This window comes from Panulirus ornatus, chromosome 4, assembly GCF_036320965.1.
Source record: "Panulirus ornatus isolate Po-2019 chromosome 4, ASM3632096v1, whole genome shotgun sequence".
In the NCBI taxonomy this organism is placed as follows: Eukaryota; Metazoa; Arthropoda; class Malacostraca; order Decapoda; family Palinuridae; genus Panulirus; species Panulirus ornatus.
This window is the reverse complement of record NC_092227.1, coordinates 59,031,142-59,052,994: the sequence shown is the minus strand read 5'-3', so window position 1 is coordinate 59,052,994 and position 21,853 is coordinate 59,031,142. Positions and strand designations below refer to the sequence as shown.

The 21,853-nt window shown below is 41.3% G+C and overlaps 1 long non-coding RNA gene across 1 annotated transcript in view; it reads left to right on the top strand.

Annotated features, from left to right (window-relative positions):
- The window catches only part of LOC139766454 (uncharacterized), a 120,589-nt gene that overhangs the window by 68,846 nt on the left and 29,890 nt on the right, over positions 1 to 21,853 (top strand). The gene's annotated exons all lie outside the window — the stretch shown is intronic.

Sequence of the window (21,853 nt, the reverse complement as noted above, 5' to 3'; positions counted from 1 at the left end):
ACCAAATTCTGCGTTAGTTTACAACTTACGCAAGGGAGAAATTTGGTTAAGTATATATTCTTTTTCTGTTGAAGGCTCCAGACACGGACAAAAGTCCACATCAAAGCTGGGCTTTAATTAGAATATAGAGAGAATCATGAAATGGAAAAAGAAAAGACTAGGAAAAGTATTTACGAATTTTGGAGAAAGTGAAAAAACCTGTCGTGAAATATGCCAGGTCATAGTTATCGGGAAAGACGTGAAGGTAGAGCGTTCCAGGGCTTTGATGTGTAGGGAAAGAAGCAGGTATCAAAGAGGCCCACCCTTGAATTGCTGATGACCACACATTAATCTTGTGACACAGCAGCTTGCAGAGTATTGCATGGTCTAGCTAGTGGTGAAGACACAAGCAGCCAGCTCACGGGAGCAAAACCCGAAGTGATACTTATAGAAGAGGGAAAGTGAACCAACTGTGGTGTAAGGCAAGGGAGTCAAGTTCGGAGCTTAGCCTGGGACAGTTTATAAGGCAGGCTGTTTTCGACACAACTCTATCAAGTAAGGATGCTGAGCTAGAACTACCCTAAATGTGAGAGCAGTACTCCATACAAGGACGAATCAGTCCCTTGTATAAACAGCAACTCTTCAGAAGAGAAGTTTCAACATCTACACAGGATGCCCAGTTTCTTGGAGGCAGACTTAGCTATTCCTGTAATGTGGGGTTTCGTAGAAAGAGTAGATGTTACAGTAATACCAAGTATCTTCATTGAATCAAGAGGTGAAATTACAGAACCATCAAAGGGGAGACAAGAGTTGTGAGGAGATTTTGTTAGAGATGGGTAGAAACTGGGTCTTGGAAGCATTAAGATTAACAAGATTTTGTGTGCCCCACTGAGATATCCAGTCCAAGTCTGAGTTTATTGAGGAAGCTGTGTCAAGACAAGATGCAGATTGAGTAAGAGAAAGAGCAGAAATGAAGGATGTGGATGAATGCAGTGTTGAGTTGTCAGCTTATGAGTGCATTGGATTATTTGCGGAGGAGAAGAAATCATTGGAGAAAAAAGTGTAGGGGACGGGACAGAGCCTTGAGACACCACTGTTGATGGAGAAAAAGGGGGGAGGCTGATCCATCAACAACCACAGAGATAAGTTGGTCAAAGTGGAAGCTAGATATGAAGGAGCAAAGTGAGGGAGGGAAGCTAAAAGAGGGGAGCTTAGAGATGAGACCATGATGCCACATCCTGTCGAAAGCCTTAGATATGTCAAGGGCAACTACACATCACTACTCATAATCTTTCAGGGATGATGACCAAACATTAGTAAGATAGGAAAATATATCACCAGTGGATCTCGCCTTATGGAAGTCATACGGTGATAAGCATAATGGAAATCATACGGTGATCAGAGAGAAGACTGATTTTTGAGGTGTCTAAGGATATGGGAGTTGAAGAGGGATTCAGAGACTTTAGAAATGGTGCATGTCAAAGTAATAGGACAATAGTTAGAAGAGTAATACCAGTCAACCTTCTTAGGGATGGAAGGTATCAATGCATGCTTGCAGGGAGAAAGAAAAGCTTTGGTTTTTAAACAGAAATAGAACAGATGAGAAGCACAGGTGCAAGTTCAGAGGCACACTCTTTCAGAACATGGGGATGGATGCCATCAGGGCCATAAGCCTTGCTTGTGTCCAGAGAAAAAAGCGCTTTTCGGACAGTCTGAAAAGAGATTATGGGAAGAGGCATAGGGTTAGTAAGAGGAGCATGAGGGTGTGAAGGAATGTTAGTCATCCAGGGTGGTGATAGAGGAGAAATGGGAACCAGAGTTGCTTTGTCTATGGGAGAAACAGCTATAGTACCGTCAGAGGGGAAAAGTGAAGGAAAGATAGAGCTATAGAAGCTATTGGAGAGGCCCTTGGCTAAAGACCAGAAAGACAAGGAGAGGTCATTGCACTTCCTTTGAGTAAAGCAATACTTCCTCTCACTGATAACATGTTTGCAGCAATTACAGGCAATGATAAAAGCTGAATGGGGAGCCAGAGGAAGGAGAGACTTTCCAAGCCCGATATGCCTGATCCTTTGCCTGAATGGCCCCAGAACAGGAATGATTGAAACATGGATTGGAGGAAGAGGGGATAAATGTTCCCATTCCAGTATGAATAACCGCTGCTATGTGTTTGGCTGAGACAGAAGCATTACCACATGAGACAGTAATTTACCCAAGAAAAGTCAGAAAAGAAGTTATGTAGGTTATTCCAGTCAGCTTTGTTGTGGTGCCAGTTTTTATGCTTAGAAGGGGTTGCTGGAGAGGGAGGTGCCATTAGAATAGATACATTTATGAGAATGTGATCAGATGAACCAACTGGGGGCAAGATTGTGTATTTACAGCAGGATGGACTGGAGATGAAAAACTAATCCAGAATATTAGTTAAGTGGTCACAGCGTCAGGAATATGGTTAGAGGGAGATAATTTGCTCTAAATCATTGAGAATGGAGAGAGTGAGGGCTTCAATCCATCCATCATCTGTATGGGAGGAATTCGACTATCCCCTATGATGAACATTGAAATCACCGAGGTAGATGATCTTGGCTTGCAGGTGAGAGGATATCAGTCTCATAGAAGGATATAAGATTTGTAGAATTAGGAGAGCAATAGGGGAAACAGGAAGAGTGTGGGAGTAGGGTGACAGACCTTGAACCATATAATATCAAAGTTTGGAGACTTAAGGTCCTTGAGGCATGCAACAGGTGTGTGATGTTATAATAAGCACAAACACCACCTTTGAACTGTAATTGTGAGTGGAAGTTAAAGTTAGATATGAAAAAGGGACAATTGAGAACATCATTAGACAAATGTGTCTCAAACAGAATTAAGATATCATAAGAGGTACTAGACAGATGGTGTTCAATTGAGAATAGGTTACTAGAGAGACCACGAATGTTGGAGAAGTGAAAAGAAAAAGAGAATGGTCTAACAGAGAGGGAAAGGTCATGGAAGGGGCCGGTACTACAACTGCCAGAGCCCTCCCTCTCATTGGCAGTAGAATCAGGCAGAAACCCGGAGATTCTTAGCACCCCATAATACCGGGGACTAGGGGCCATTGATTTGACAGACCGTCATGGTGATACTCACAAGCGTTTGAGTGGACAGGAATTGACAAAAATACTTTTGTGAAAAAAGATTAATAATAATGATAAGTAAGGTTTGGGCAGGTGTGTGGTGCTTGTAAGATGTTAGGACTGGCCCAGAAGTCCTAGTTAGATGAGACTGACAGTAAGACCAGCAATCCTGATATGGATATTGTAAGATGGTTCTGGGCACCACTTTAACGCTCCTTGGTTAGGATGGTAGACCACCATGGATGGCTGTTGTCAACAACCTACTACCTAATGGGTTGATCCAAGGGTAGGGGACAGGTTGTTCCTTGAATTAGCTGGGGTACTGGGGTGAGCCAATACACTACCACCTGATCCCTCCATGTTACTGGTGGCAGACACACAATAAAGTGTAGTCAGAGTGTTCCTTAAATTGGGGAGGAGTCAAATAGAGTTATAAATACAGGGTCTACCAGGCTAGGTGAGCCAGATGATCTATCAGGCCCCAGGTCTACCAGGAAATGAAAATTAACATGAGTAAAATCTGTGCATAAGCTGACATCATCCTTTCAAATTAAACCAATGATAGAGACAGTAAGCATGATTCAGTCTGTTACATGTGTGCCAAATAAAAAAGCACAAACTTAAATTATAATGCCAGGTCACAATGGGGAAAGTTATGGATCTGAAATGTATTGGAGAATGAATATTGTATTTCTAAACTTCACTTATGCATTTGATCAAGTAAACTACAGAGTTTTGTTAGGAAAAGAAGTAGATCAAAACTTTAATGGCTACTTTAAATTAGGAGGTTGAATCGAGGTCTTTTTACCAAATAGAAAATTCAATGTGGCAGTAAACACAACTATTAAGAAATTCTATCAGGTATGCCACATGGAACAATATCATCTTCAATACTGTTAATAATAAGGACATGAGACATACACAGGAAAGTAATAAGTTTAGTCAGATGTTTTCCAGATGACTCCAGAGTTAGTACATTGAAAGAGACAAAAAGCAAAGAGAATATGCTAAAAAAAATCATTTTCATTATTATTATACTTGATCGCCATTTCCTGCGTCAGCTAGGTAGCGCCAGGACACAGACAAAGAAAGAATGTCCCATCCTCTCATATACACATATATATACATAGTGGCATATACATGCACTTCCATATACATATCAACATGTATGCATATACATACATACATATACACAGACATATACATATATACACATATACATATTCATACTTGCTTGCCTTCATCCATTCTTAGTGCTACCCTGTCCCACAGGAAACAGTATCGCTACCCCCTGCTTCAGTGAGGTAGCGCCAGGAAAACAGACAAAAAAAAGGCCACTGTTATTCAACCTCAGTTTCAAGGTGTCACATAATGCTCAGTCTCAAGCTGTCACATAATGGACAGAAACCACAGCTTGCTATCCACATCCAGGCCCCATAGATCTTCCCATGGTTTACACCAGACATTTCACATGCCCTGGTTCAGTCCATTGACAGCATATCGACCCCGGTATACCACATCATTTCACTTCACTCTATTCCTTGCACGCCTCTCACCCTCCTGTGTGTTCAGGCCCTGATCACGCAAAGTCTCTCACTCCTTCCTTCCACCTCCAATTTACTTTCCCGCTTCTCCTTGTTCCCTCCACCTGTGATACATATATATCCTCTTTGTCAGTCTTTCCTCACTCATTCTCTCCATATGTCCAAATCATTTCAGTACAACCTCTTCTGCTCTCTCAACCACACTCTTTTCATTTCCACACATCTCTTTTACCCTTTCAGTACTTACTTGATCAAACCACCTCACACTGCATATTGTCCTCAAACATTTGATTTCCAACACATCCACCCCCTCCATACAACCATATCTGTAGCCCATGGCTCACCACCAAAAACATTTTTGCTCTCCGAGATAACATTCTCACCTTACACACATTCTTCATCGTTCCCAGAGTCTTTGTGCCCTCCCCCACCCTGTGACTCACTTTCGCTTCTATGGTTCCATCTGCTGCTGTCCACTCTCAGATATCTAAAAGACTTCGCTTCCTCCAATTTTTCTCCATTCATACTTACATCCCAATTAACTTGTCCCTCAAGTGAAAAAGATTTTGAGTGATCAGGGCCTGAACGTGCAAGGAATAGAGTGAATTGGAATGATGTGGTATACCGGGAGGATGTGCTATCAGTGGATTGAACCAGGGCATGTGAAGCATCTGGGGTAGACCATGGAAAGTTTTGTGGGACCTGGATGTGGAAAGGGAGCTGTGGTTTCGTTGCATTATACTTGTCAGCTATAGACTCTGAACAAATGTGGCCTTTGTTGCCTTTTCCTAGTGCTACCTCACGCACATGCAGGGGGAGGGGGTTGTCATTTCATGTGTGGCGGGATGGTGACGGGAATGAATGAATTTATATATATATATATATATATATATATATATATATATATATATATATATATATATATATTTATTTATTTTGCTTTGTCGCTGTCTCCTGCATTAGCGAGGTAGCGCAAGGAAACAGACGAAAGAGAGGCCCAACCCACCCACATACACATGTATATACATACACGTCTACACACACAAATATACATACCTATACATCTCAACGTATACATATATATACACACACAGACATATACATATATACACATGTACATAATTTATACTGGCTGCCTTTATTCATTCCCATCGCCATCCTGCCACACATGAAATAACAACCCCCTCCCCCCGCATGTGTGCGAAGTAGCACTAGGAAAAGACAACAAAGGCCACATTCGTTCACACTCAGTCTCTAGCTGTCATGTAATAATGCACTGAAACCACAGCTCCCTTTCCACATCCAGACCCCACAGAACATTCCATGGTTTACCCCAGATGCTTCACATGCCCTGGTTCAATCCGTTGAGAGCACGTCGACCCCGGTGTACCACATCGTTCCAATTCATTCTGTTCCTTGCACGCCCTCCTGCATGTTCAGGCCCTGATCACTCAAAATCTTTTTCACTCCATCTTTCCATCTCCAATTTGGTCTCCCACTTCTCCTCATTCCCTCCACCTCTGACACATATATCCTCTTGGTCAATCTTTCCTCACTCATTCTCTCCATATGACCATACCATTTCAAAACACCCTCTTCTGCTCTCTCAACCACACTCTTTGTATTACCACACATCTCTCTTATCCTATTATTTCTTACTTGATCAAACCACCTCACACCACATATTGTCCTCAAACATCTCATTTCCAGCATATCCACCCTCTTCCACACAACTCTATCTATAGCCCACGCCTCGCAACCATATAACATTGTTGGAACCACTATTCCTTCAAGCATACCCATTTTTGCTTTCCAAGATAACGTTCTCGACTTCCACACATTCTTCAACGCTCCCAGAACTTTCGCCCCCTCCCCTACCCTATGATTCACTTCCACTTCCATGGTTCCATCTGCTGCCAGATCCACTCCCAGATATCTAAAACACTTCACTTCCTCCAGTTTTTCTCCATTCAAACTTACATCCCAATTGACTTGTCCCTCAACCCTTCTGTACCTAAAAACCTTGCTCTTATTCACATTTACTCTCAGCTTTCTTCTTTCACAAACTTTACCAAATTCAGTCACCAGCTTCTGCAGTTTCTCACCCGAATCAGCCACCAGCGACGTATCATCAGTGAACAACAACTGACTCACTTCCCAAGCTCTCTCATCCACAACAGACTGCATGCTTGCCCCTCTTTCCAAAACTCTTGCATTCACCTCCCTAACAACCCCATCCATAAACAAATTAAACAACCATGGAGACATCACACACCCATGTCGCAAACCTACATTCACTGAGAACCAATCACTTTCCTCTCTTCCTACACTTACACATGCCTAACATCCTCAATACAAACTTTTCACTGCTTCTAACAACTTGCCTCCCACACCATATATTCTTGATACCTTCCGCAGAGCATCTCTATCAACTCTTATCATATGCCTTCTCCAGATCCATAGATGCTACATACAAATCCATTTGCTTTTCTAAGTATTTCTCACATACATTCTTCAAAGCAAACACCTGATCCACATATCCTCTACCACTGCTGAAACCACACTGCTCTTCCCCAATCTGATGCTCTGTACATGCCTTCACCCGCTCAATCAATACCCTCCAGTATAATTTCCCAGGAATACTCAACAAACTTATACCTCTGTAATTTGAGCACTCACTTTTATCCCCTTTGCCTTTGTACAGTGGCACTATGCAAGCATTCCGCCAATCCTCAGGCACCTCACCATGAGTCATACATACATTAGATAACCTTACCAACCAGTCAACAATACAGTCACCCCCTTTTTTGATAAATTCCACTGCAATACCATCCAAACCTGCTGCCTTCCTGGCTTTCATCTTCTGCAAAGCTTTTACTACTTCTTCTCTGTTTACCAAATCCTTTTCCCTAACCCTCTCACTATGCACACCACCTCGAACAAAACATCTTATATCTGCCACTCTATCATCAAACACATTCAACAAACCTTCAAAATACTCACTCCATCTCCTTCTCACATCAGCACTACTTGTTATCACCTCCCCATTAGCCCCCTTCACTGAAGTTCCCATTGATTCCCTTGTGTTACGCACGTTATTTACCTCCCTCCAAAACATCTTTTTATTCTCCCTAAAATTTAATGATACTCTCTCACCCCAACTCTCATTTGCCCTCTTTTTCACCTCTTGCACCTTTCTCTTGACCTCCTGCCTCTTTCTTTTATACATCTCCCAGTCATTTGCATTATTTCCCAGCAAAAATCGTCCAAATGCCTCTCTCTTTTCTTTCACTAACAATCTTTCTTCTTCATCCCACCACTCACTACCCTTTCTAATCTGCCCACCTCCCACACTTCTCATTCCATAAGCATCTTTTGTCCAAGCCATCACTGCTTCCCTAAATACATCCCATTCCTCCTCCACTCCCCTTATGTCCTTTGTTCTCACCTTTTTCCATTCTGTACTCAGTCTCTCCTGGTACTTCTTCATACAAGTCTCCTTCCCAAGCTCACTTACTCTCACTCCAACATTCTCTCTTCTTTTCTGAAAACCTCTACAAATCTTCACCTTCGCCTCCACAAGATAATGATCAGACATCCCTCCAGTTGCACCTCTCAGCACATTAACATCCAAAAGTCTCTCTTTGGTGCGCCTATCAATTAAGACGTAATCCAATAACGCTCTCTGGCCGTCTCTCGTACTTACATACGTATACTTATGTATAGCTCTCTTTTTAAACCAGGTATTTCCAATCACCAGTCCTTTTTCAGTACATAAATCTACAAGCTCTTCACCATTTCCATTTACAACACTGAACACCCCTAGTACACCAATTATTCCCTCAACTTCCACATTACTCACTTTTGCATTCAAATTGCCCATCACTATAACCTGGTCTCGTGCATCAAAACTACTAACACACTCCCTCAGCTGCTCCCAAAAACTTGCCTCTCATGATGTTTCTTCTCATGCCCAGGTGCATATGCACCAATAATCACCCATCTCTCTCCATCCACTTTCAGTTTTACCCATATCAATCTAGAATTTACTTTCTTACACTCTATCACATACTCCCACCACTCCTGTTTCAGGAGTAATGCTACTCCTTCCCATGCTCTTGTCCTCTCACTAACCCCTGACTTTACTCCCAAGACATTCCCAAACCACTCTTCCCCTTTACCCTTGAGCTTCATTTCACTCAGAGCCAAAACATCAAGGTTCCTTTCCTCAAACATACTACCTATCTCTCCTTATATATATATATATATATATATATATATATATATATATATATATATATATATATATATATATATATATATATATTTATTTATTTATTTATTATACTTTGTCGCTGTCTCCCACGTTTGCGAGGTAGCGCAAGGAAACAGACGAAAGAAATGGCCCAACCCCCCGCCATACACATGTATATACATACGTCCACACACGCAAATATACATACCTACACAGCTTTCCATGCCTTGATTCAATCCACTGACAGCACGTCAACCCCGGTATACCACATCGCTCCAATTCACTCTATTCCTTGCCCTCCTCTCACCCTCCTGCATGTTCAGGCCCCGATCACACAAAATCTTTTTCACTCCATCTTTCCACCTCCAGTTTGGTCTCCCACTTCTCCTTGTTCCCTCCACCTCTGACACATATATCCTCTTGGTCAATCTTTCCTCACTCATTCTCTCCATGTGCCCAAACCATTTCAAAACACCCTCTTCTGCTCTCTCAACCACGCTCTTTTTATTTCCACACATCTCTCTTACCCTTACGTTACTTACTCGATCAAACCACCTCACACCACACATTGTCCTCAAACATATCATTTCCAGCACATCCATCTTCCTGCCCACGCCTCACAACCATACAACATTGTTGGAACCACTATTCCTTCAAACATACCCATTTTTGCTTTCCGAGATAATGTTCTCGACTTCCACACATTCTTCAAGGCTCCCAGAATTTTCGCCCCCTCCCCCACCCTATGATCCACTTCCGCTTCCATGGTTCCATCTGCTGCCAGATCCACTCCCAGATATCTAAAACACTTTACTTCCTCCAGTTTTTCTCCATTCAAACTTACCTCCCAATTGACTTGACCCTCAACCCTACTGTACCTAATAACCTTGCTCTTATTCACATTTACTCTTAACTTTCTTCTTTCACACACTTTACCAAACTCAGTCACCAGCTTCTGCAGTTTCTCACATGAATCAGCCACCAGCGCTGTATCATCAGTGAACAACAACTGACTCACTTCCCAAGCTCTCTCATCCCCAACAGACTTCATACTTGCCCCTCTTTCCAAAACTCTTGCATTCACCTCCCTAACAACCCCATCCATAAACAAATTAAACAACCATGGAGACATCACACACCCCTGCCGCAAACCTACATTCACTGAGAACCAATCACTTTCCTCTCTTCCTACACGTACACATGCCTTACATCCTCGATAAAAACTTTTCTCTGCTTCTAACAACTTGCCTCCCACACCATATATTCTTAATACCTTCCACAGATCATCTCTATCAACTCTATCATATGCCTTCTCCAGATCCATAAATGCTACATACAAATCCATTTGCTTTTCTAAGTATTTCTCACATACATTCTTCAAAGCAAACACCTGATCCACACATCCTCTACCACTTCTGAAACCACACTGCTCTTCCCCAATCTGATGCTCTGTACATGCCTTCACCCTCTCAATCAATACCCTCCCATATAATTTACCAGGAATACTCAACAAACTTATACCTCTGTAATTTGAGCACTCACTCTTATCCCCTTTGCCTTTGTACAATGGCACTATGCACGCATTCTGCCAATCCTCAGGCACCTCACCACGAGTCATACATACATTAAATAACCTTACCAACCAGTCAATAATACAGTCACCCCCTTTTTTAATAAATTCCACTGCAATACCATCCAAACCTGCTGCCTTGCCGGCTTTCATCTTCCGCAAAGCTTTTACTACTTCTTCTCTGTTTACCAAATCCTTTTCCCTAACCCTCTCACTTTGCACACCACCTCGACCAAGACACCCTATATCTGCCACTCTATCATCAAACACATTCAACAAACCTTCAAAATACTCACTCCTCCTCCTCCTCACATCACCACTACTTGTTATCACCTCCCCATTTGCGCCCTTCACTGAAGTTCCCATTTGCTCTCTTGTCTTATGCACTTTATTTACCTCCTTCCAGAACAGCTTTTTATTCTCCCTAAAATTTAATGATACTCTCTCACCCCAACTCTCATTTGCCGTCTTTTTCACCTTTTGCACCTTTCTCTTGACCTCCTGTCTCTTTCTTTTATACATCTCCCACTCAATTTCATTTTTTCCCTGCAAAAATCGTCCAAATTCCTGGTAAATTATATGGGAGGGTATTGATTGAGAGGGTGAAGGCATGTACAGAGCATCAGATTGGGGAAGAGCAGTGTGGTTTCAGAAGTGGTAGAGGATGTGTGGATCAGGTGTTTGCTTTGAAGAATGTATGTGAGAAATACTTAGAAAAGCAAATGGATTTGTATGTAGCATTTATGGATCTGGAGAAGGCATATGATAGAGTTGATAGAGATGCTCTGTGGAAGGTATTAAGAATATATGGTGTGGGAGGAAAGTTGTTAGAAGCAGTGAAAAGTTTTTATCGAGGATGTAAGGCATGTGTACGTGTAGGAAGAGAGGAAAGTGATTGGTTCTCAGTGAATGTAGGTTTGCGGCAGGGGTGTGTGATGTCTCCATGGTTGTTTAATTTGTTTATGGATGGGGTTGTTAAGGAGGTAAATGCAAGAGTTTTGGAAAGAGGGGCAAGTATGAAGTCTGTTGGGGATGAGAGAGCTTGGGAAGTGAGTCAGTTGTTGTTCGCTGATGATACAGCGCTGGTGGCTGATTCATGTGAGAAACTGCAGAAGCTGGTGACTGAGTTTGGTAAAGTGTGTGGAAGAAGAAAGTTAAGAGTAAATGTGAATAAGAGCTAGGTTATTAGGTACAGTAGGGTTGAGGGTCAAGTCAATTGGGAGGTGAGTTTGAATGGAGAAAAACTGGAGGAAGTGAAGTGTTTTAGATATCTGGGAGTGGATCTGGCAGCGGATGGAACCATGGAAGCGGAAGTGGATCATAGGGTGGGGGAGGGGGCGAAAATTCTGGGGGCCTTGAAGAATGTGTGGAAGTCGAGAACATTATCTCGGAAAGCAAAAATGGGTATGTTTGAAGGAATAGTGGTTCCAACAATGTTGTATGGTTGCGAGGCGTGGGCTATGGATAGAGTTGTGCGCAGGAGGATGGATGTGCTGGAAATGAGATGTTTGAGGACAATGTGTGGTGTGAGGTGGTTTGATCGAGTGAGTAACGTAAGGGTAAGAGAGATGTGTGGAAATAAAAAGAGCGTGGTTGAGAGAGCAGAAGAGGGTGTTTTGAAGTGGTTTGGGCACATGGAGAGAATGAGTGAGGAAAGATTGACCAAGAGGATATATGTGTCGGAGGTGGAGGGAACGAGGAGAAGAGGGAGACCAAATTGGAGGTGGAAAGATGGAGTGAAAAAGATTTTGTGTGATCGGGGCCTGAACATGCAGGAGGGTGAAAGGAGGGCAAGGAATAGAGTGAATTGGAGCGATGTGGTATACCGGGGTTGACGTGCTGTCAGTGGATTGAATCAAGGCATGTGAAGCGTCTGGGGTAAACCATGGAATGCTGTGTAGGTATGTATATTTGCGTGTGTGGACGTATGTATATACATGTGTATGGGGGGGTTGGGCCATTTCTTTCGTCTGTTTCCTTGCGCTACCTCGCAAACGCGGGAGACAGCGACAAAGTACAAAAAAAAAAAAAAAATATATATATATATATATATATATATATATATATATATATATATATATATATATTTTATTTATTTATTTTGCTTTGTTGCTATCTCCCACGTTTGCGAGGTAGCGCAAGGAAACAGACGAAAGAAATGGCCCAACCCACCCCCATACTCATGTATATACATACACGTCCACACACGCAAATATACATACCGATACATCTCAATGTACACATATATATACACACACAGACATATACATATATACAAACGTACATAATTCATACTGTCTGCCTTTATTTATTCCCATCGCTACCTCGCCACACATGGAATAACATCCCCCTCCTCACTCACCTCCAATTTGGTCTCCCACTTCTCCTCGTTCCCTCCACCTCTGACACATATATCCTCTTGGTCAATCTTTCCTCACTCATTCTCTCCATGTGCCCAAACCATTTCAAAACACCATCTTCTGCTCTCTCAACCACGGTCTTTTTATTTCCACACATCTCTCTTACCCTTACATTACTTACTCGATCAAACCACCTCACACCTCATATTGTCCTGAAACATCTCATTACCAGCACATCCAACCTCCTGCGCACAACTCTATCCATAGCCCACGCCTCGCAACCATATAACATTGTTGGAACCACTATTCCTTCAAACATACCCATTTTTGCTTTCCGAGATAATTTTTTTTTTTTTAATTTTCCAAAAGAAGGAACAGAGAAGGGGGCCAGGTGAGGATATTCCCTCAGAGGCCCAGTCCTCTGTTCTTAACGCTACCTTGGTAACGCGAGAAATGGCGAATAGTTTGAAAAATATATATATATATATATATATATATATATATATATATATATATATGTATATTTTTTTTTTTTGCTTTGTCACTGTCTCCCGCATTTGCGAGGTAGCGCAAGGAAACAGATGAAAGAAATGGCCCAACCCACCCCCATAAACATGTATATACATACACGTCCACACAAGCAAATATACATACCTACACAGCTTTCCATGGTTTACCCCAGACGCTTCACATGCCCTGAGTCAATCCACTGACAGCACGTCAACCTCGGTATACCACATCGATCCAATTCACTCTATTCCTTGCCCTCCTTTCACCCTCCTGCATGTTCAGGCCGCGATCACACAAAGTCTTTTTCACTCCATCTTTCCACCTCCAATTTGGTCTCCCACTTCTCCTCGTTCCCTCCACCTCCGACACATATATCCTCTTGGTCAATCTTTCCTCACTCATTCTCTCCATGTGCCCAAACCATTTCAAAACACCCTCTTCTGCTCTCTCAACCACGCTCTTTTTATTTCCACACATCTCTCTTACCCTTACGTTACTTACTCGATCAAACCAACCTCACACCACACATTGTCCTCAAACATCTCATTTCCAGCACATCCACCCTCCTGCGCACAACTCTATCCATAGCCCACGCCTCGCAACCATACAACATTGTTGGAACCACTATTCCTTCAAACATACCCATTTTTGCTTTCCGAGATAATGTTATCGACTTCCACACATTCTTCAAGGCTCCCAGGATTATCCCAGAATAATGGTGTGGGAGGCAAGTTGTTAGAGCAGTGAAAAGTTTTTATCGAGGATGTAAGGCATGTGTACGTGTAGGAAGAGAGGAAAGTGATTGGTTCTCAGTGAATGTAGGTTTGCGGCAGGGGTGTGTGATGTCTTCATGGTTGTTTAATTTGTTTATGGGTGGGGTTGTTAGGGAGGTGAATGCAAGAGTTTTGGAAAGAGGGGCAAGTATGAAGTCTGTTGTGGATGAGAGAGCTTGGGAAGTGAGTCAGTTGTTGTTCGCTGATGATACAGCGCTGGTGGCTGATTCATGTGAGAAACTGCAGAAGCTGGTGACTGAGTTTGGTAAAGTGTGTGAAAGAAGAAAGTTAAGAGTAAATGTGAATAAGAGCAAGGTTATTAGGTACGGTAGGGTTCAGGGTCAAGTCAATTGGGAGGTAAGTTTGAATGGAGAAAAACTGGAGGAAGTAAAGTGTTTTAGATATCTGGGAGTGGATCTGGCAGCAGATGGAACCATGGAAGCGGAAGTGGATCATAGGGTGGGGGAGGGGGCGAAAATCCTGGGAGCCTTGAAGAATGTGTGGAAGTCGAGAACATTATCTCGGAAAGGAAAAATGGGTATGTTTGAAGGAATAGTGGTTCCAACAATGTTGTATGGTTGCGAGGCGTGGGCTATGGATAGAGTTGTGCGCAGGAGGGTGGATGTGCTGGAAATGAGATGTTTGAGGACAATGTGTGGTGTGAGGTGGTTTGATCGAGTAAGTAACGTAAGGGTAAGAGAGATGTGTGGAAATAAAAAGAGCGTGGTTGAGAGAGCAGAAGAGGGTGTTTTGAAATGGTTTGGGCACATGGAGAGAATGAGTGAGGAAAGATTGACCAAGAGGATATATGTGTCGGAGGTGGAGGGAACGAGGAGAAGAGGGAGACCAAATTGGAGGTGGAAAGATGGAGTGAAAAAGATTTTGTGTGATCGGGGCCTGAACATGCAGGAGGGTGAAAGGAGGGCAAGGAATAGAGTGAATTGGAGCGATGTGGTATACAGGGGTTGACGTGCTGTCAGTGGATTGAATCAAGGCATGTGAAGCGTCTGGGGTAAACCATGGAAAGCTGTGTAGGTATGTATATTTGCGTGTGTGGACGTGTGTATGTACATGTGTATGGGGGGGGGGTTGGGCCATTTCTTTCGTCTGTTTCCTTGCGCTACCTCGCAAACGCGGGAGACAGCGACAAAGTATAAAAAAAAAAAAAAAAAAAAATATATATATATATATATAATATATATATATATATATATATATATATATATATATATATTTTATTTTTATTATACTTTGTCGCTGTCTCCCGCGTTTGCGAGGTAGCGCAAGGAAACAGACGAAAGAAATGGCCCAACCCCCCCATACACATGTATATACATACGTCCACACACGCAAATATACATACCTACACAGCTTTCCATGGTTTACCCCAGACGCTTCACATGCCTTGATTCAATCCACTGACAGCACGTCAACCCCGGTATGCCACGTCGCTCCAATTCACTCTATTCCTTGCCCTCCTTTCACCCTCCTGCATGTTCAGGCCCCGATCACACAAAATCTTTTTCACTCCATCTTTCCACCTCCAATTTGGTCTCCCTCTTCTCCTCGTTCCCTCCACCTCCGACACATATATCCTCTTGGTCAATCTTTCCTCACTCATTCTCTCCATGTGACCAAACCATTTCAAAACACCCTCTTCTGCTCTCTCAACCACGCTCTTTTTATTTCCACACATCTCTCTTACCCTTACGTTACTCACTCGATCAAACCACATCACACCACACATTGTCCTCAAACATATCATTTCCAGCACATCCATCCTCCTGCGCACAACTCTATCCATAGCCCACGCCTCGCAACCATACAACATTGTTGGAACCACTATTCCTTCAAACATACCCATTTTTGCTTTCCGAGATAATGTTCTCGACTTCCACACATTCTTCAAGGCCCCCAGAATTTTCGCCCCCTCCCCCACCCTATGATCCACTTCCGCTTCCATGGTTCCATCCGCTGCAAGATCCACTCCCAGATATCTATATATATATAAATATATATATATATATATATATTCAGATTGGGGAAGAGCAGTGTGGTTTCAGAAGTGGTAGAGGATGTGTGGATCAGGTGTTTGCTTTGAAGAATGTATGTGAGAAATACTTAGAAAAGCAAATGGATTTGTATGTAGCATTTATGGATCTGGAGAAGGCATATGATAGAGTTGATAGAGATGCTCTGTGGAAGGTATTAAGAATATATGGTGTGGGAGGCAAGTTGTTAGAAGCAGTGAAAAGTTTTTATCGAGGATGTAAGGCATGTGTACGTGTAGGAAGAGAGGAAAGTGATTGGTTCTCAGTGAATGTAGGTTTGCGGCAGGGGTGTGTGATGTCTCCATGGTTGTTTAATTTGTTTATGGATGGGGTTGTTAGGGAGGTAAATGCAAGAGTCTTGGAAAGAGGGGCAAGTATGAAGTCTGTTGGGGATGAGAGAGCTTGGGAAGTGAGTCAGTTGTTGTTCGCTGATGATACAGCGCTGGTGGCGGATTCATGTGAGAAACTGCAGAAGCTGGTGTATATATATATATATATATATATATATATATATATATATATATTTTTTTTTTTTTTTTTTTGCTTTGTCGCTGTCTCCCGCGTTTGCGAGGTAGCGCAAGGAAATAATCACATCATCAGGGGTGATACAAGGAAGAAATATGTCAGCTGATATACAACGAAGAGACGTAGCTAGGATGCCATTTGGTAAACATGAACCCTTCTTTTATGGTAAGCCTGTCCAATAAACAACTAGATAAGGATTCCTTGTGTGCTTTAGGCTGTGGATTAAGTTTTGTGTGCTTTAACAGGGAGGGCCAGCTGTGTTGATGTCACAAAGTCTTTTTGCAATTTAGAGAAGTACAGTAAATCATCAAATGATGAAATTAATATCTGTAAGGGTTTAGTGCATGCCAGTTTTTCAATACCAGTGGATCCCAATTGCCCTAAAAGATTTATAAGGGCTATTAACATTTTGAAAAAAAGACTGTGATATTCATATTACCATAATAGATAAGGCTAACACTTGCGATTATGGGCAAAAGTAATTATTTATCTAAAATGAATGATCTTTTAAATTATGACAAAACATATTTTAAACTCAGTAAGAATCCCCTAGAAGCATTTAATTCCCACTTCAATAAAGAACTGAAGCTGTTGTTGTAAGGTAATGATTCTCTTATCAAAAGTTTATCATCTTTGTCCCCTTCATTGCCATATATGTATGGACTTATCAAAACACATAAAAAAAATTTTTCAGTAGACTCCATCACATATAAATTGCCAAAATGGTTAGTTTCTTTATTAAGCCCTTTAGTGGGTAAGATATGAAATTCTAATATCATGAACAATATAGATTTACTTAACAAGCTTAACAATATCAATGTTAATTTTGATTTCACACTTGTTAGCTTTGATGTTTCCTCACTGTTCACAAAAGTTCCAGTTGACATTTTAGAATATTTAATGATGCTTTGGAATATATTCATTTATCTGTTTCAAAGTCTGTTTTCATTGAACTGATAAAATTGTGTATAAAGACTGTGTATCTCAATTCAATGGAGAATATTATGCTCAAAAATTTATGGCAATGGATAACCATCTTTCACTTGTACTAAATAATCTTTATATGGAATTCTTTGAAACAAAATTACTAAAGGATATCTTACCTTCTAACGTTATTTAGTTTAGGTATGTAGATGATGTTCTTTGTGTTTGGCTAACAAATGAAAATTTACAAACATTTCTCCCCTTACTTAGTGATTTAGTACCTTCCATCAGATTTACTGTACAAAATTGAAATAATGGTATGTTACCATTTTTAGACTGCATGATCCATAGGCAAGGAAACAAGTTAAAGTTTAGCATATACAGAAAACCTACCAATGTATGCTCATATATCATTATTACTCATCTCAAGATGACAGTTAAATTATCATCATTTCAATCTATGTTCCTTAGGGCATATTTGCAGTCCACAGTTTATTGATGATGAGTTTGAGAAGATATATTCTATTGGATCTAAGTTAAAGTACCCTAGATCTTTCATTGATAAATCCCATAAGTTAGTAAAGAAATCATTTTATAGAGTTGAACCCAAACCTCCCATTGCCACCAAGAATCTTTTAGTTCTCCCTTTTAATGATAGTTTTACTTCCCATGTTGCTTAAATCCTTTGATGTAAATGTTGCCTTCAGCAACAATAATACTATAAAGAATATCTTAATCTGGAACTCACCAGAAAATTTTCCTGGATGGATCTATAAAGTGCCATGTAGAAATTGTGATGTTTTGTGTTGGGCAGACTGGTAAGGATCTTTCTGTTAGACTTAAGCAACATAAATATAGTATAAGAATAGGACAAGAATCAAATGTCTTGTTTGATCACGTTAAAAATTGCAATCAATGTTTTGACTGGAGTAATGCCATCTCTGTTATTAAATTAACTCCGGTACCATGAGAAATATCATTGAATCTTCTGTTGTTAAATACACTAAGAATTATAACCTTGATATTTGTGAAGGTCAATACATATTGGATAGCTTTATTGTTGATAAAATTTGTAAACAATTCCCCTTCTTGTCCACATAATAAGTTTATGATACGCTCGTTGTCTGTCTTGGACAACCACATGTTTACCAAATGGCATTCTAGCTACGTCTCTTCATTGTATATCAGCTGATGTATATTTCTTTCTTGTATCTCCCCTGATTATGTGATTATTACGCGAAAGTGCACATGGGAACTTATCGTGTTTCATTTTCCCTGTGGACTCATAGGAATATGATGGGAGGTGATAACAAGTAGTGGTGATATGAGGAGATGGAGTGAGTATTTTGAAGGTTTGTTGAATGTGTTTGATGATAGAGTGGCAGATAAAGGTTTTTTTGGTTGAGGTGGTGTGCAGAGTGAGAGGGTTAGGGAAAATGATTTTTTAAACAGAGTAGAGGTAGTAAAAGCTTTGCAGAAGATAAAAGCTGGCAAGGCAGCGGGTTTGGATGGTATTGCAGTGGAATTTATTAAAAAAGGGGGTGACTGTATTGTTGACTGGTTGGTAAGGTTATGTAATGTGTGTATGACTCATGGTGAGGTGCCTGAGGATTGGTGAAATGCTTGCATAGTGCCATTGTACAAAGGCAAAGGGGATAAAAGTGAGTGCTCAAGTTACAGAGGTATAAGTTTGTTGAGTATTCCTGGTAAATTATATGGGAGGGTATTGATTGAGAGGGTGAAGGCATGTACAGAGCATCAGATTGGGGAAGAGCAGTGTGGTTTCAGAAGTGTTAGAGGATGTGTGGATCAGGTGTTTGCTTTGAAGAATGTATGTGAGAAATACTTAGAAAAGCAAATGGATTTGTATGTAGCATTTATGGATCTGGAGAAGGCATATGATAGAGTTGATAGAGATGCTCTATGGAAGGTATTAAGAATATATGGTGTGGGAGGCAAGTTGTTAGAGGCAGTGAAAAGTTTTTATCGAGGATGTAAGGCATGCGTATGTGTAGGAAGAGAGGAAAGTGATTGGTTCTCAGTGAATGTAGGTTTGCGGCAGGGGTGTGTGATGTCTCCATGGTTGTTTAATTTGCTTTTGGGTGGGGTTGTTAGGGAGGTGAATGAAGAGTTTTGGAAAGAGGGGCAAGTAGGCAGTCTGTTGTGAAGAAAGAGCTTGGGAAGTGAGTCAGTTGTTGTTTGCTGATGATACAGCGCTTGTGGCTGATTCATGTGAGAAACTGCAGAAGCTGGTGACTGAGTTTGGTAAAGTGTGTGAAAGAAGAAAGCTGAGAGTAAATGTAAATAAGAGTAAGGTTATTAGGTACAGTAGGGTTGAGGGACAAGTCAACTGGGAGGTAAGTTTGAATGGAGAAAAACTGGAGGAAGTGAAGTGTTTTAGATATCTGAGAGTGGATCTGGCAGCGGATGGAATCATGGAAGTGGAAGTGAATCGTAGGGTGGGGGAGGGGCGAAAGTTTTGGGAGCGTTGAAGAATGTGTGGAAGTCGAGAACATTATCTCGGAAAGCAAAAATGGGTATGTTTGAAGGAATAGTGGTTCCAACAATGTTGTATGGTCACGAGGTGTGGGCTATGGATGGAGTTGTGCGCAGGAGGGTGGATGTGCTGGAAATGAGATGTCTGAGGACAATATGTGGTGTGAGGTGGTTTGATCGAGTAAGTAATGATAGGCTAAGAGAGATGTGTGGTAATAAAAAGAGTGTGGTTGAGAGAGCAGAAGAGGATGTTTTGAAATGGTTTGGTCACATGGAGAGAATGAGTGAGGAAAGATTGACCAAGAGGATATATGTGTCAGAAGTGGAGGGAACGAGGAGAAGTGGAAGACCAAATTGGAGGTGGAAAGATGGAGTGAAAAAGATTTTGAGTGATCAGGGCCTGAACATGCAGGAGGGTGAAAGGTGTGCAAGGAATAGAGTGAATTGGAACGATGTGGTATACTGGGGTTGACGTGCTGTCAATGGATTGAACCAGGGCATGTGAAGCGTTTGGGGTAAACCATAGAAAGTTCTGTGGGGCCTGGATGTGGAAAGGGAACTGTGCTTTCGGTGCATTATTACATGACAGCTAGAGACTGAGTGTGAACGAGTGTGGCCTTTGTTGTCTTTTCCTAGTGCTACCTTGCGCACATGAGGGGGGAGGGGGTTGTTATTTCATGTGTGGCGGGATGGCAATGGGAATGAATAAAGGGAGACAGTATAAATTATGTACATGTGTATATATGTGTATGTCTGTGTGTGTATGTATATGTATACGTTGAGATGTATAGGTATGTATATGTGTGTATGTGGACGTGTATATATGTACATGTGTATGTGGGTGGGTTGGGCCATTCTTTCGTCTGTTTCCTTGCGCTACCTTGCTAACGTGGGAGACGGCGACAAAGTTTGATAAATAGATAAATAAATTTTGAATAATAAACACCTCACCATGATGAAACTGTTTATGTGTGCTGTTTACCCTTTATTTCATTCTCTGGAACTGGGATATAAATACCCAGGTAGTCTTTTTTTCCTTCACAGTGGCTAGGGTATATGGAATTAAGGTTTTTAAAGTGAACACTTCAGCTTTGAGGTGAGACATACTGCCATTAATACTTTTCATGTCATCCCATGCATTGTTACCAGACACTGAATATATACATGTTACTCACCACAAATGCTGTTCTTTTTTTAAGAATAAAAGTACAGATTCTCCCTGACTTATGACCTGTGCGACTTATGACCACCAGTACATACGACAGGAAAAAATATAAATTAAAGAATATATGTCTGCCAGTACTAACGGATGCATGCGTATGATAGTGCATGTCAGATGATCCTGGCATTGTGTACATCACAGCATTTCTCTCAATACTTGCTCTCAGTTACCATTCAGTAAGCGCACATTCTTCAAGTGAATCTCACAAATATTCATGTTGGATGAAACCATTTTTGTATTAAACACCAAAGAAGATGATGAGCAAGAGGAAAAAACCCATCACATATTGATAAATCTGGCATGAAGCCAAGGAAGATGTTCGATTTGGAACTGAAAATGAAGGTAACCCAATATGAAGGAGGAAAAATAGTTAATGTGATTGGACGTGATCTACAGTTGTCCCATTCAACAGTCTCCACAATTTTAAAGGACATCCCATTCCAAGGTCTCCACAATTTTTAAGGACCAAAAACAAACAAAAAATACGTGAAGCAGTGAAAGGTTCGGCAAGTATGAAGTCTACGATAATAA